The sequence below is a fragment of the Triturus cristatus genome, chromosome 3_2 (assembly GCF_964204655.1).
Source record: "Triturus cristatus chromosome 3_2, aTriCri1.1, whole genome shotgun sequence".
NCBI lineage: Eukaryota > Metazoa > Chordata > Amphibia > Caudata > Salamandridae > Triturus > Triturus cristatus.
In genome coordinates, this window is record NC_140584.1 from 948,500,805 (window position 1) to 948,515,345 (window position 14,541).

Below are 14,541 nucleotides of genomic sequence, written 5' to 3' on the forward strand. Positions count from 1 at the left end.
ATTAAAACTGGGGTATGTTCTTCTCTCAGTACACTATAAATCTCATATGGCAAACTATCAGGGCCCACTGTTTTCCCCTTTTTTAGTTTCCTAAGTGTTCTGCTCACTTCCTCTGTGATTATTTACTTATTTAAACATCTTTTCAGATCTGCCTGTAGTACATGGAAAGGGTCCTCTCTAAGCCAAGTAACTATTTGTCCTACTGTAGCCTTTGAGTCATTTGTATACAGGTCTTGAAAGAAATTTAAAAAAGCCTGCTCTATATCTTGTTTTTCTAACCAGTGTTCCCCAGCCTTCTTATTTACAAAAGCAAAAGAACTATGGATTTAACTCAGATCTCTTGGTTGGGGGTGAGTGTTTGAAATGCTTTAGCACTATGTCCATCATCTTGTTATGTTTGCTATATTCGCCCTAAGTGGCCAAGGGTATGCTTAGACGTGGGTCCCCTGGTCCTGTGCCACTGGATTCAAGCGAGTTTGGCTGATGAGGGGTGATACCCCGAAACCGGTTCCAGGAGGCTTGCTCCGGTCCACAGAGGACCTGGACATGCAGTTTAGGCTGGACTGTTCCCATGGGGAACAAGGTCAAGACTGATTTGCATATGGCTGGATCAAAGCTGGAATGGTGTGGCAAGCAAAAAAGCGATGGATTTAACACAGATCTGTGACTGGGGGTGAATGTATGATTTGTTCAGCATTCCATCCATCATTTCTTTGTGCTGAAATGTTTGCCCTAAGTGGCAGACATTGGCCTAAGGCTTGCTGCGTCATTGGATTCAAGCTAGCTTGGCTAATATGGGGTGATACCATAAAAACGGTCCCAGGATGCTTGTTTTCCGGTCCAGGGAGCACCTGACCTGGCAGTTCGGACTGGGCTGCTCCCATGGGTGGGTCCAAGCTGGAATAGCGTGGCAAGCAAAAAAATGATGGATTTAATCCAGATCTGTGACTGGGGAGAATGTTTGATTTGTTCAGCATTCCGTCCAACATTTGTTTGTGCTGTAATTTTCATCCTAGGTGGGATGGATATGCCCAGACGTGGGTCCCAGGCTCGTTGTGCTACTGGAATGAAGCCAGCTTGGCTGATGAGGGGTGATACCCCAAAACCAGTCCCAGGATGCTCGTTTTTCGGTCCAGGAACGACCTGACTCCCATGCTTGCTGCGCCACCAGCTTCAAGCTAGCCTGGCTGATGAGGGGTGATACCCCAAAACTGGTCCAAGGGTGTTTGTTTTCTAGTCCAGAGAGGACCTGGCCTGGGAATTTGGGCTGGACAGTTCCCATGGGGAGCAGGGTCAAGACTGATTTGCATGTGGCTGGGTCCAAGCTGGAATTGCGTGGCTAGCAAAAAAACGATGGATTTAACCTGATGTGTGACTAGGGGTGAATGTTTGATTTGTTCAGCATTCTTTCCATCATTTGTATGTGTTATAATATTGATTGTTGCTTTCATAAGAAGCATGGTCATTGCAAAATTAGAAGGTAAATAGAAGTTATGTTCTCACCACCTCTCCATGTATCTATTTCCCTATGCCTTTCTTCACTATTGTCTGTCTCTTCATATATTTTAATACTTTTTTATGCTGTTTTCTCTCTCTTGATCCTTTTCTCGTACAGTCTCTCTTCATGTGGCTTCCGCTTGAAATCTATGCTCTAACTTCAGTGACCAAGAATTAAAGAAAGAGCATGAACTTTCGATGTAAAATGGAAGATACCCATCAGGTGGCTGTTTGAACCAGATAATCGTGGGTTAATCCTGGATTACGCAAAATTGTGACTACAATTGTGGGATCCTAGGCAAATATTTAATTTCACTGACCCTCGTTTTTATTCACTATCCCATACGAAAGTTCCTTCAAATATGTGAGGTCCAAATGTGCACTGTACAAAAACCTCTCTGCAGTGGTCACTTGAACTACAGAGCTAGAATCCCCTATTCCTATTGCCCTTCAAAGAAAGAACTAATGAGCAGCAAACTTAGCATTTATTGCACGATTTCACAGCTCTGATTGCAAACTGCAGGCCCCAAATCCGGATATCTGTAGGTACAAAGTTTCCTTCAATTATTCAAAAGTGTACAAAACATTATACAGCCATCTATTTAAGGTAGTAATTGCTGAAGTTCCAAGAGACATTTTTGTAAAGAATGACATTAAAAGGTCACAATGAGGGACAGTAGCGGCAGTAAAAACTCCATAAGCCATCACACTACACATATAAAACAAAAAATAAGAGAACAGAACATATCAAAAACAGTAAAAGCATAATAACCGGGGCGTGGCTAGCAGCCGAAAAGAATGGCAGCAGCCTAGAGAGGCTCCGTACCCCAGCCAGCATCCCCGAAGATCCGATCACTCATCCGGTGGCATACACGCCCTGAGAGGCGGGGGAGAGGACCTTGGAGAATGGTGGGCATCCCAAATGCTGACTTCAAGCCCCATCAGTTGAACAATAGCGTGGCAGTTTTGAAAAGTAATGGTGCAGCCTGCATCCGCATTTGAAGCCGGGGACTAAAGTTTGCTAGAGGGCCCGTGCACAGTGAGCGCCCGAATCCAGACACAGCAGTTTGGGCTTAACGCACGGAAATCACTGATCGCATGGTGAGGATCGGTGCATCGAACGGCACGCAGCGAGACGCTGGAGAAACATGTCGGGACTGTAATGTCCGGCGCGCGACGAGGCGTTCTAGCCTTCCGCGCTGCCGGGGTGCGCTAGCGCTGACGCGTGACGTCAGACGCGCGCGTAGGGTATAAAATAAAGAGGGGTGGTCCCGGCGAGCAGTCGGAGCCGCGTGTGTAACTCAAATCACCGGCTCCTGTAGTTCTTATGCTGATATGCTAATTAGCATAAATCAAAACGCTACAGGGACCACCCAGACGCGAGTAGCAGGGAAGGAGAAGCGCTCTACTCCATAAACCACGACCGGTGCCTCGGGTGGGGCCGGCGCCTGCTGCCCAGTGGCGTAACCAGCCGCGGCCCGTGGAGGAAGTTCCGTGGGGCGGTAAGGCGGGGCGGGGGAGGGGCAGGGTGGGACATTACACTCCTTACAACCTTTATCAAAACAACAAATAATTGACACAAATGAACGATGGATCTGTTACCAGTCCGCCAGTCCTTGCGGGTTACACGAGATAGTCAGCCAGCTGGGACGATGGTGCAGGATTACTCCACAGGCCATAGCGGGATTGGCCGCCTCTGGATAGGGCCACCTCTGGGGTCCTGCGCTTTGGGGTGTTGTGCTCCTCCCGGGACGGGGAGCAGCTGGGCAGGTTACCCCCAGGAGTGGCTGGCAGGGACTGGGAGTCACGATCTCTGGGATCACCATCTGCATCCGGACCTTCCTCCCCTTCCTGGTCTCCGCTCAGTTGGCTTGGGCTTCGTCCCTCTGGCTCGAGCCCGGGCAGTGACGGCATCTCAGGATGGACTTTCTTGAAGAAGGACACATCCCGGGTAACAGTTTTAGCTCCTCTCTGGGCGGTCACCATCATGCCTGTCCGGCGGGTGACGGTCCATGGTCGTGGTTCGAAAGGGATTCTGAATTTGCTTCCAGGGTATCGGTCCTTGACATACACCTGATCTTGCATTTGGATCATTAACTCCTTGGCTCCCCTCCATCTGCTGGCTTGATCATTCGAGCGAGTCCGATTGGCCAGAGTCGTCTAGTTACTGGCCTGTACCGGAACCCAGGTCGGGTGGTGGGGAAGCATGTCACTCACTATTCTTCCCATGGTGGCCGTTCCTGGCGCTGCCTCCGTTGTGACGTGGGGGGTCATCCGGTATTCCCTCAGGAAACTATAAATCACCCTTTCCAACGGAGATCCGTCCGCCATGGCTATGCGTATTGTCTTATTGAGGGTACGCATAAATCTCTCCACCTCTCCGTTGGCTTGGGGCCAGCGTGGCGTCACCTTGCGATGATGGATCCCCCAACTCCTGAGGTACTCTGCAAACTCTTGCCCTTGGAAGGGGGGTCCGTTGTCAGTCTTGACCACTTCAAATATGCCATGAGTGGCGATGGTTTTCTCGAACTTCGCAATCACCTCCGTGGCTGTCTGGCTCCCCACTGTTTCGACCTCTGGATATTTGGTAAAATCATCGATGAGGACTAGTGCATAGCGTCCATCTGGGAGGTGTCCGAAGTCGGCACTCACACACTCCCACGGCCTCTGGGGGTTTGCTTCGGTCACCACTGGGTGAGGGCGGTCCAGCTGTCCTGCCGCTTGGCACCAATTGCAGGTTCTCACGGTCTGCTCTACCATAGCGTCCATGCCAGGGAACCATACCTTGGCTCTGAGCCTGCCCTTGGTTTTCACCATTCCTTGGTGCCCTCTGTGGGCTAGGTCTACCACCTTCTGGGTGAGGCTGGCCGGCATGACCAGTCTGGGGCCTCGTAGAAGACATCCTTGGCCGTCGATAGACAGTTCTCCCTTTATCCTCAGGATGGATTCCAGTGTCAGTTTGGCTTGGGGTGTCCTCCGATTTAGCGATTCTTGGATGGCCTTCCAATCCCCTGACTTGACGGCCTCCGCCGCTGCTCGCAGACATTCGTCTCCTCTAGACGCTTCGATGATTGCGGCTAGACTCATCGGAAGGGGTCGTGACTGCTCCGTCACAAACCGGACATATTCCTCTGTGTCCTCCGCCTCTTCCCTCTCTTCCTTGGTGGCCTTCCGGGGGTGCCTCGACAGGTAATCCGCCGGGTTCGTGGCTCCCGGTTTGTACTCCACCCGGTAATCGTACCCCTGCAGTTGGAGTATCCATTTTTCGATTCTGGGTGGTGGTTTCGATGCTGACCCTTGGAAGAGAGGTATGAGGGGCTTATGGTCAGTCGCCACCGTGAAGTGGTGGCCATACACGTATACGTGAAAATGTCTACAGGCCCAGTGGATGGCAATGGCCTCTCGCTCAATCTGCGAGTATCGTTGCTCTGTCTCGGTCAAAGACCGGCTAGCGTAGGCGATGGGGGCCCACTCTCCATTGCTCTGAAGCTGAGCCAACACCGCTCCCAGACCATAGGGGCTAGCGTTCACCGCCACGTTGGTGGGCTTCGCAGGGTCGAAGTACGATAAGGTGGTGTCCGCCGAAAGGGCGGCTTTCGTTGCTTGAAAAGCTTGCTCCTGGTCAGGGCCCCATTGCCATGTGGTTGTAGATTTTGTCAATTCCCTGAGAGGTTTGTTGAGGTTGGAGAGGTCGGGGATGAAGCATCCGCAGAAATTTACCATGCCCAGGAAACTTCTTGCTTCTGAGATGTTGGTTGGGGCTGGGGCTTCTTGAACGTCCTTCCCCTTGTCTGGGTCTGGGGCCACTCCTTGATCCGAGAATGTGTACCCGAAGAAGCTAATCTTGTTCTGCAAAAATTGGCATTTCTCTCGGTGCAGGGTCAGGCCTGACTCCTGGATTCTCTTGAGTACTCCCCTCAGCCTCTGGTGGTGTTCCTCTATGGTTGACGCATAGATCAGCAGATCGTCGCTTACAATTAGCACTCCAGGGAGCCCGCTGAGGACTTCTCTAATGGTATTTTGGAATACCTCGGCGGCACTCGAGATGCCGAAGTTTAGACGCCGATACCGTCTGAGGCCCACATGTGTGGAGAAGGTGGTTATGTACCTCGAGTCTGGATGGAGTGGCAGCTGGTGGTAGCCTGACCGGAGGTCCATTTTTGAGAACCACCTGGCCCCATTCAGTTCCCCTAGGATGTCATCAATGGTGGGCGTCAGGTGTCGTTCCCTTTTTACGGCGGCGTTGGGGAGGCGCATATCCACGCAGATGCAGACCTGTCCGGGCTGTTTTGGCTTCCTGGCGATGACGATCGGGGACACCCATGGGGTTGGTCCGCTGACCTTCTCTATGATGCCTTGTTTTTCCAGAGCCTCCAGCTCCTCTTCGACCTTTTGCCTCAGATGGAACGCAATTCGCCTGTGCCACCGGTTGGACAGATGGATCAATATGTAACGACACTTCCTTCCCTTTCAGGCACCCGATTCCTTTGAACACTTCCCCGAACTCCTCCATGATGGTATCCAGCTCCTCCTCTAGGACTGCCATTGCAAACGATATCAGTCTCAGCTCTTCGGCCGATTGCCTGCTCAACAGCATCCCGCTGCCTTCTTCTGTGACGTAGACGGTGGTGCCTATTTTCCTCTCCCCGTGTTGCACTTCCGTCTTAAAACACCCAATGAGTGGGATGGGCGTCTTCTGGCCGTATGCAAATACTCGGATCTTTGCTTCTCGCAGCAGGGGTTTGGTGCGTAGCTGGTGATAGACGTTGGCGGCCATCAGCTCAATGGACGCCCCAGTATCAATGGTCGCTTTTATTTCCTGTTAGTGGATCAAGATGCGACATTTTGGAAGTCTGCGCTTCTTCCTCTGTGGCTGGTTAATCGCGAACACGTAGTGGACTGGGTACTCCTCGGTGTCATTGTCCATGTCTTCGCTATCCACCTCCTCTCGCACCGCATGTGCAGCTTCTTTCTTGACTCTGGTGGACCTGCACACCGCTGCGAAGTGGTTCATCCATCCGCATGCGCTGCATTTTTTCCCTCTTGCCGGACAGTCTTGTATGCGGTGGGGCAGGCCTCCGCAGTACCCACATTCTTTCTTTTTTGTGTCCGGTTGTCTTTTCCCTCCGGCAGGTCTCACCTTGGGCCGTACCACGTTCCCCTTTTCCGCCACCAGGACTTGTTTCATCTTAACGGGGCGGTGCAGGGCTGCTTCCATGTGCGAGGCCCTCGCTTGCGATAGCTCCTTTGACCGTCCTAGTGTGAGGATGTCCGCCAGGGGCTTGCCGTCTTCCTGGAGGATGGTGACTCGGAGCTTGGATGAATAGCACCCTTGTATGATCTGATCTTTGCGATGCAGCGCGCGCTACGAAATTCATTTTATTTATTTAATTGTTTACTTACCTGCAATTATCCATATTCCGGTTTTTAGAACCCCCACACCCTGCCCCTCCCACGCCCCGCCTTACCGACCCATGGAACTCCCTCCACGGGCCGCGGCTGGGCGTAACGAAACTTGAGGGGGCCCCCTGCAAAGCACATGGAGGGCCTTCCCCCGGCGGCCAAGCCCACCACTTACCACTTTGCACCTACCACCAAGAAATCTAGTATATTTTGATTTGAAAACTCCAACATTTAAATGAAATGCCTCTATTTTGTTTTTCAATAAGTTCTAATGAGAAATGGGAGTAAATCATCCAGTGTCGTGTGGTTAGTTTTGCCGTAATGTCTAGCTGACAAAATAGCACATACAAGTTCAGACTCTGGCCCAGAATGATGGGGTCTCCCCAGCCTTCCTCAGGATCAGTTACTGCCATAAGGAGGTGGACTGCAAACACACACATATGCACTGGCTCAGGTATGGCCAACTTTGTTTATATAATCTCATACCACCAGGTGCAATTGTGTGCTGGGCATGCTCCATTTTGGTTTGCACAGGCCACAAAAATCGATCTGTTACAATTATCCGAATACTGCCAGAATAATCTATATTACTTTCCCTCTCACCTAATGAAATATCTTCACGGTTGATGAAAGATCCTCGCAGGCATAACGGCCACCACCTACAATTCTACACATGCCGTATACACAGTACTTCATCCCTCAGACATCTCCAGGTATTTACTACATCCTGGTGGTAGATGTCTTTAATGCCTTATGTACAAAAAACAACCTAAAGAGAAATAGGGAGCACTTTCTTGAAGTGCTTGGGTTCCTCTCCTTTACCAACAAGTGTGGACCGTGAACCTCCAGTTGAAAAAGGAGGAAGTATTAACTATTTCAATGATTAAGCATCAAATATAAAGTCATCTTTTTAAGACTCCGATCCATCACTGCCTTGTCCCATGTGCACCTTCCTCCTAGTCCCATTCAACAATACATTCGGTTAGTCAAAGCAGGAGTCAGCTTTGAGCAGGAGTAGGAGAGCTGGTATTGCAACAACTAGAGTCTATGGGCAAAAATACCCCACTTCTTGTTTTCCTCTCACCCCTTCTTGTGCCATAACAATCGCAAAGTGGATCTCATCAGAGGTGCTGCCCACATAGGTTGGGACAGACCTCATGCCAACAGGCTGCAAAATACTAACTGAGCCAGTACAATACCTTGTTTATGATTAGGGCTCCCGGTTTTATGGCATTTATTTTTTTAACATTTCCATCTGTATTTAATCATATTTATTTTTGGGACATCTTATTGGTAATTATCCAAATTTTTATTTTGTGTTTTGAGATAAATGGAGTCATAAAATGGCATATTTTCACATTTATTTAACTCTTAGACGTGCACTCATATGTGGATGCCCGTCGCATTTTAGCAAATTAAACAGCCACTTATAACAAAACACTACACCCAGTGCTGCATATTAGCATTATACTACAAATACATGTTAACAGATGTCTATATTTAAGGAATATTTATCTGTAAAAATCAGTAAAAATTGAAAAATAGTAGCCAAATTTATGATATAGTGCTTCAGCTTCACACCAAATTTCTACAGTTTTCAAACACTAAAAATTTCATGGTATTGATGAATAAAAAAACTAGTTGAGCCAGAATCTGAGAACATCAGGCTCCTCATAAAATAGGATATTAGAAGAGACATAACCCAGACTCCTCTGTTGTGCAAATTAAAACCGATTTGTCAAGGCAATTTATAGTGGCAACGTTCAAGCAACTTTTAATTCCACATTTTAAAACCTGTTGCGAAAAATATAGGGTTTTTATACCTTAGACCAGTGTTACTGTCATCTGTTGTGAAGGTGGATACAGTTATTTAAAAGAGGTTTTCACATGGAGATTGATTCACCAAAATCCCAGGAGCAATTAAAGTGACGTCATGCACCCTTTGACCACTTGTGACATCAGAGGGTTCACCCTTTGGGCTGTCGTTCATGGGTTAACATGCTTCTCCTTGCTTCAAAGGGACAGGGGGGAGGGAGAGGCGGGGTGAGAGGGGGAACGAAAGTAAATACCACTACCTTAGCAGAGACCAGGGTAGCAAGGGAGGAGGAACCAATGAGAACAGCTCCTCCTCCTGGAAAGAAGGAAAGACACATTCCGCAAAGTCCCTACACAAACCAGATAATGCAAACTGAACCAAGGTGGCACAATTTTGTGCGACCACAACACACATTTGCATGTCATGAACCGACATTTGCACCAAATAAAAAGTACGCAATGTTTTTTGTTTTTTTTAAATCACTGTCAGTTATGCAAATACTGCCGATGCAGATAGGTCTTGAAAAATACTTAACACCACGGATCAATCCGCCTAGGCTCGGATGCAGACTGACACCTGACCTCAGGGCTGGGCCTCCCTGGCCTGGTCTGCAGCTTCTGGTAGGCACGAGCAGGCCTGCCAGGCAGCAGACTAGCAGAGAAGAGAAGGCACTGGGCCTGGCAGGGCAACTGGCAGGGCCCTGGGCTAGTAATAATGTAAACTATGGCCGGTCGGGGACGGACGTCAGACCTCGGACGGTCCTTCTCAGCGTAGTGTGGTGGCAGCCTGGGTCTAACCTGATATCGGATCTTGGCTCACGCGCACGTCGCACTTTTAATTGCTCGCTCTGCAAAGCTCAAGGCCGCAAGCATGCAGGGACATCTTAAGGTTTTTGGGGGTCCTGGCCCAAACATATTATGGGGGCCCCTGTTCAAAACAGCTTTGAATTTATGATCCAATTTGAGCACCCTGTTTCCCACGCCGTTTCCGCTTCCTCAGCTGTGTTAGCGATCCAGTTTGCATCATAGGCATTAGCCTTTATATTCCCGATGTAAATGGACGTGCGCAGCTGACAGCGGTAGGATTTAGTGTTTTCTGCCCTGCTACTAGGTTTTTAATACTTTTTAAATTGTATATGTGTGGCTGAATTACTGTGTGCTTTTTAACAATTTCTCTTACCTACGCGCACTTGCACTTTACTTGATTTTGCTTGCCTACACCTCCTTAGCTACTCCGATTCGCTTCTCGCTTTTCCATCGCTCCTGGTCCGCCGCGGCTGATACGCCGATTGTGCGGAGGGCTGGGGCTACTATCGAGCTCCTCACTTAAGCCCACACAGTTTCCGCTTCCTCAGCTGTGTTAGCGATCCAGTTTGCATAATAGGCATTGGCCTATATATTCCCAATGCAAACAGACGCGCGCAGCTGGCAGCGGTAGGATTTAGTGTTTCCTGCCCTGCTACTAGGTCTTAATACTTTTTTTAAATTGTATGTGTGGCTGAATTACTTTGTGTTTTTTTAACAATTTCTCCTACCTAAGCGCACTTGCACTTTACTTGATTCTGCTTGCCTACACATCCTTAGCTGCTCCAATTCGCATCTCGCTTTTCCTCCAGTACTGGTCTGCTGCGGCTGATACACTGATTGTGTGGAGGGCTAGGGCTACTATCGGGCTCCTCACTTCCGCCCACGCAGTTTCCGCTTCGTTAGCGATCCAGTTTGCATCATAGGCAATAGCCTATATCAATGCAAACGGACGGGCGCAGCGGGCGCATCGCTGGCACGCCAAAGGCAAGCCCGTCTGCCCCCGTCAGCGTCCCGGAGTCGTCCGGCGCCGGCGATGCTGCCCAGTTCCCCTCTGGTGAGGTTCTTCCACTATATTACAATAGCCAAAAACTGCTTAGCCTTAGGCGGCTACCATTATCTCAGTGTACAGTGGCTGATCCGAGCATGGAGTTAGACTTTCGATGCAATAAGTGCAACTTGTCTCTCCTTCAGCCCAGGTAACTCGCACCCAAGATCCTCCCACGCAACAATAAGTGTAAAAACAATAAGAAAAAAGAGGACTTAAAGGCCACCCTTTATTTGTCGATCTATGCAAAAGCATGAACCACACATTTATGACCTACTTTTAGACGAACTGCCTGATCTTTTATTTCTCACTGAGACCTGTCTGTCTGAAGCCTCCAACCCTACTATCACCTCGGCCATCCCTACGGGTTATAAAATCCTTAGGAGGGATCGACAGAGTGGGAAGGGGGGTGGTGTTGCCATAATTTACAATAAAAAACTAGACTGATTTCCCATCCCAATGGAAATTATCGAGGGCGCAGAGTTGTTAGGCTTCCGCTGTACCTTAAGTCCCCCATCATAGCATAGCTGTTTTTCTGATTTACAGACCTCCCGGTGCAATTGGAAATGTTATTACTATGCTTAATACAGCCACCAGCTCCCTGGACTTAAAATACAACAACTGCCTTACTCTAGGAGATTTCAATATACATGTGGACAATGGAAAAGAACAGCAAACAATTTCCTTGTTGTAGACGCTGTAGGCCTGCAATATGTTTCCATCTATTTGTTCTGCCACCCATGAGAGGGACCACATCTTTCAGAACTTTGACATATCAGTAAGCCTACCTCTTCCCATTACCTGGTCTGACCACCTCCTATCAAAATTCGTCATTCCCAACTCTGCCACAGCCCCTTGGACTAACGCAGGACAGAGGGTACCTAATTACAGGACGTTCCATAAAATATCCATCCCGATGTTAGCAGACGCCCTCGGTCGTTCCTCACCGGAGCTGTCTGGCTGCCCGACTCGGACACCCTCTCAATAGATTCATGGCTCCTTACCAACATTGGTAGAGTGGTACCGGTTGTTTCCCGCTCCTCAAAGAGGTCGGCCTCACCAGCTCCATGGTTTAACGATTCCCAGATCTAGCATAAGAAGTTGTAGAAAAATGGAACGGAAATGGTGTAAATCCTATCTACCTGAGGACAGGAAGGTGTATAAAGACACCTTAAAAGCTCATTACATTCTCGTGAAGGGAGCCAAGAAAAACGTCTTTCAATCCAAGATAGAAAATGCCCAAAATAGTAAGGAAATCTTTAGCATAGTTAAATCCGGCACAAAGTAAAGGCCATGCACGGAAGAATTGTCTAAGCAAATAGCTTAATTCTTCCACAAAAAGATCTCCGAGATTCATCAAGCCTTCACTAACATCTCAGAGGAAGAACTGACCTTCTACCTTAGTTCTAATAGCAAATGTCACCTCTTGGATCCACCATCTTTACTAGCTTTCCCTGAGTTTCAGCTTGAAGAGTCACTGACCCTTCTCCAAAGCATTACGTCTGGCTCTCCTACCGAACCATGTCCAGCGAATATCCTGAACTTATTAGCTCTCACCATAGACCCCAGGGTAAACCAGCTCTTAAATGCTTCCATCTCCTCAGGCAACATGCCGAAATCATGGAAGAATGCTAAGATTCTGCCACTGATAAAAAAGGCTAACGTTAAACCGACGGACCCTGCCAACTACAGGCCAATCTCCCTTCTTCCGGCCCTCTCTAAAATATTAGAGAAGCATGTAAACAAGGCCCTCCAAAAGCACATTGAAGATGGAAAGCTCCTTCATGAGTCCCAATCTGGTTTTATGGCTAACCACAGTCCAGAGTCCGCTCTGCTGGAAGTGACTGAATTTCTCAAGGGTAAGCTGGACCAGGGAGGCAAGGCTGTTCTGATACTGCTCGATCTGTCGGCGGCCTTTGATACGGTCCCACATGAGAGGCTCCTGGAGAGACTTGCTAACATTGGCCTGGGTGGGGATCGCCTTAACATGGATGTCATCCTTCTTGGCAAATAGATCTCAGGACATCTGCCCCCCCCCATTTCTCATCCCCGGTTCTGGCCATGAATGTAGATTTCGCTCAGGGCTCCATTCTCAGTCCTACCCTCTTTAAAATAGATCTATCCCCCCTTGCATTTCTGGTAGAGGAAGAGGGAGCCAAAATTGTTTCCTATGCTGATGACACTCAGCTGATTTTAACACGTGAAAAAGGAACCGACTTTGACGGGGCAAAGATTAGGTCTTGCCTCACAAAGATTTTTAACTGGCTTAAGATCAATCAGCTGAAGTGCAATCCTGACAATACTGAAGTTGTTTGCTTTTGTAATCCAGAAACGCCTCACTGGAGCTGTTGGTGGCCAAAAGATCTGCCGCCCCCGCCCGCGGAAAAGGAGAAAGTAAAAAACATAGGAATTGTCGTAGACAAGACACTCTCCATGTGCCTTCAAATCCAAAATCTAACTGGCGCTTGCTTTGGCATACTACGGATTCAAAAAGAATTGCTGCCACTGTTACCACTTGAGAGCAGAAAGATTGTTGTGCAGGTTCTAGTGACATCAAAGCTTGACTATGTCAACAGCTTGTACCTCGGTCTTCCCAAATCCCTTATCCAGTGCCTACAAGTGGTACAAAACACAGCGGCCAGAGCCATCCTGAGAACTAAACCCAGATCTAGTATGACTCCTATTCTTAAGTCTCTACACTGGCTCCGCAGAAAAGAACGGATCGACTTCAAAGAGATGACCATCTTCTTTAAAGCTTTCCACGGCTTAGGAGCCGGCTACCTAAATAAGCTTGTTAATTGCTACACAACATTTAGACCCCTAAGATCTTCCAATGCCAACCTGGCCATCGTGCCTTAAATATGCCGTGCCCGCACTGGAGGCAGATCCTTCAGATTTCTAGGCGCAAAATTGTGGAATAGACTCCCTGAGTCTCGGAGACTAACCACAGACCTACTCTCTTTTAGGAAGAACTTAAAAACCTGGCTTTTTAATAACTGATGGGTCTTTTACGCACGTTTTCCTCCCGCTGTCATGTGCCAGGACATTTTTAGGGGCCATATTTATGAGGCCTTGCTTCACTTTTATGCCGCCGGTGCGTCACTTTTTGTGACGCACCAGCAGCATAAAAATGTGCCATGTTGTGCCTTATTTACAATGTGATGCATCTAGGCAGATGCGTCACTTTGTAAACCCCTGCACCACATTATACCTGCGCCAGATGTAATGTATGCAGGGTGGGTGTTCCCCCGCAAAAAGCCTTGTAGAAGTGGCGGATTGAAATCTATGAGAACTCAGTGCGCCACTTCTAGGACGCCATTGCGTCAATATCTTACACCTGCCTCAGTGCAGGCTTAAGACTGATGCAGGCCCTTTCACATGGGGCTTGCCCCATGTGAAAGGACACACTGCTGGAGTTGCATCTATTTTCAGACACACCCCAGCAATGCATCCCTTTTGCGCCTACAGATACGTGAGAAATACTGACATATCTGTGACTCGATGCAACATGTTGCGTCATACAGTAAATATGACGCATCCATCATGTCGCAAGGAGGGCGCACTAAGAAGTGACTCATCTCTGTTTTCACACAGCGATGCATCACTTCTCATAAATAAGGCCCTAAATGTGTTTACATCTAATATTCATGGATAGTTATGTGTGTTTTCAATATTGTAACACAGCAGCAGCTCACCAATATTACTGCAAATAATCTCTGTGAAACCCTCCCATTTCTTATATGTTTGGGCTTGTTTGATCTAAAAGAAACTATTTTTATGTATATTGCTTGAAACATAAACACAACATTTTTCTGCAAAATGGCTGCACTAGACTCTCACACATCAGGTACATAAATAATAAATCAAATGAAAACAGTATTTAAAACAATCTGTTTAAGAAATATTCAAGGTCATTGAGGCAAAACTCTGGAGAACAGAGCTGACTCTGTCAAGGGGCCCCCTGAAATGCTGGG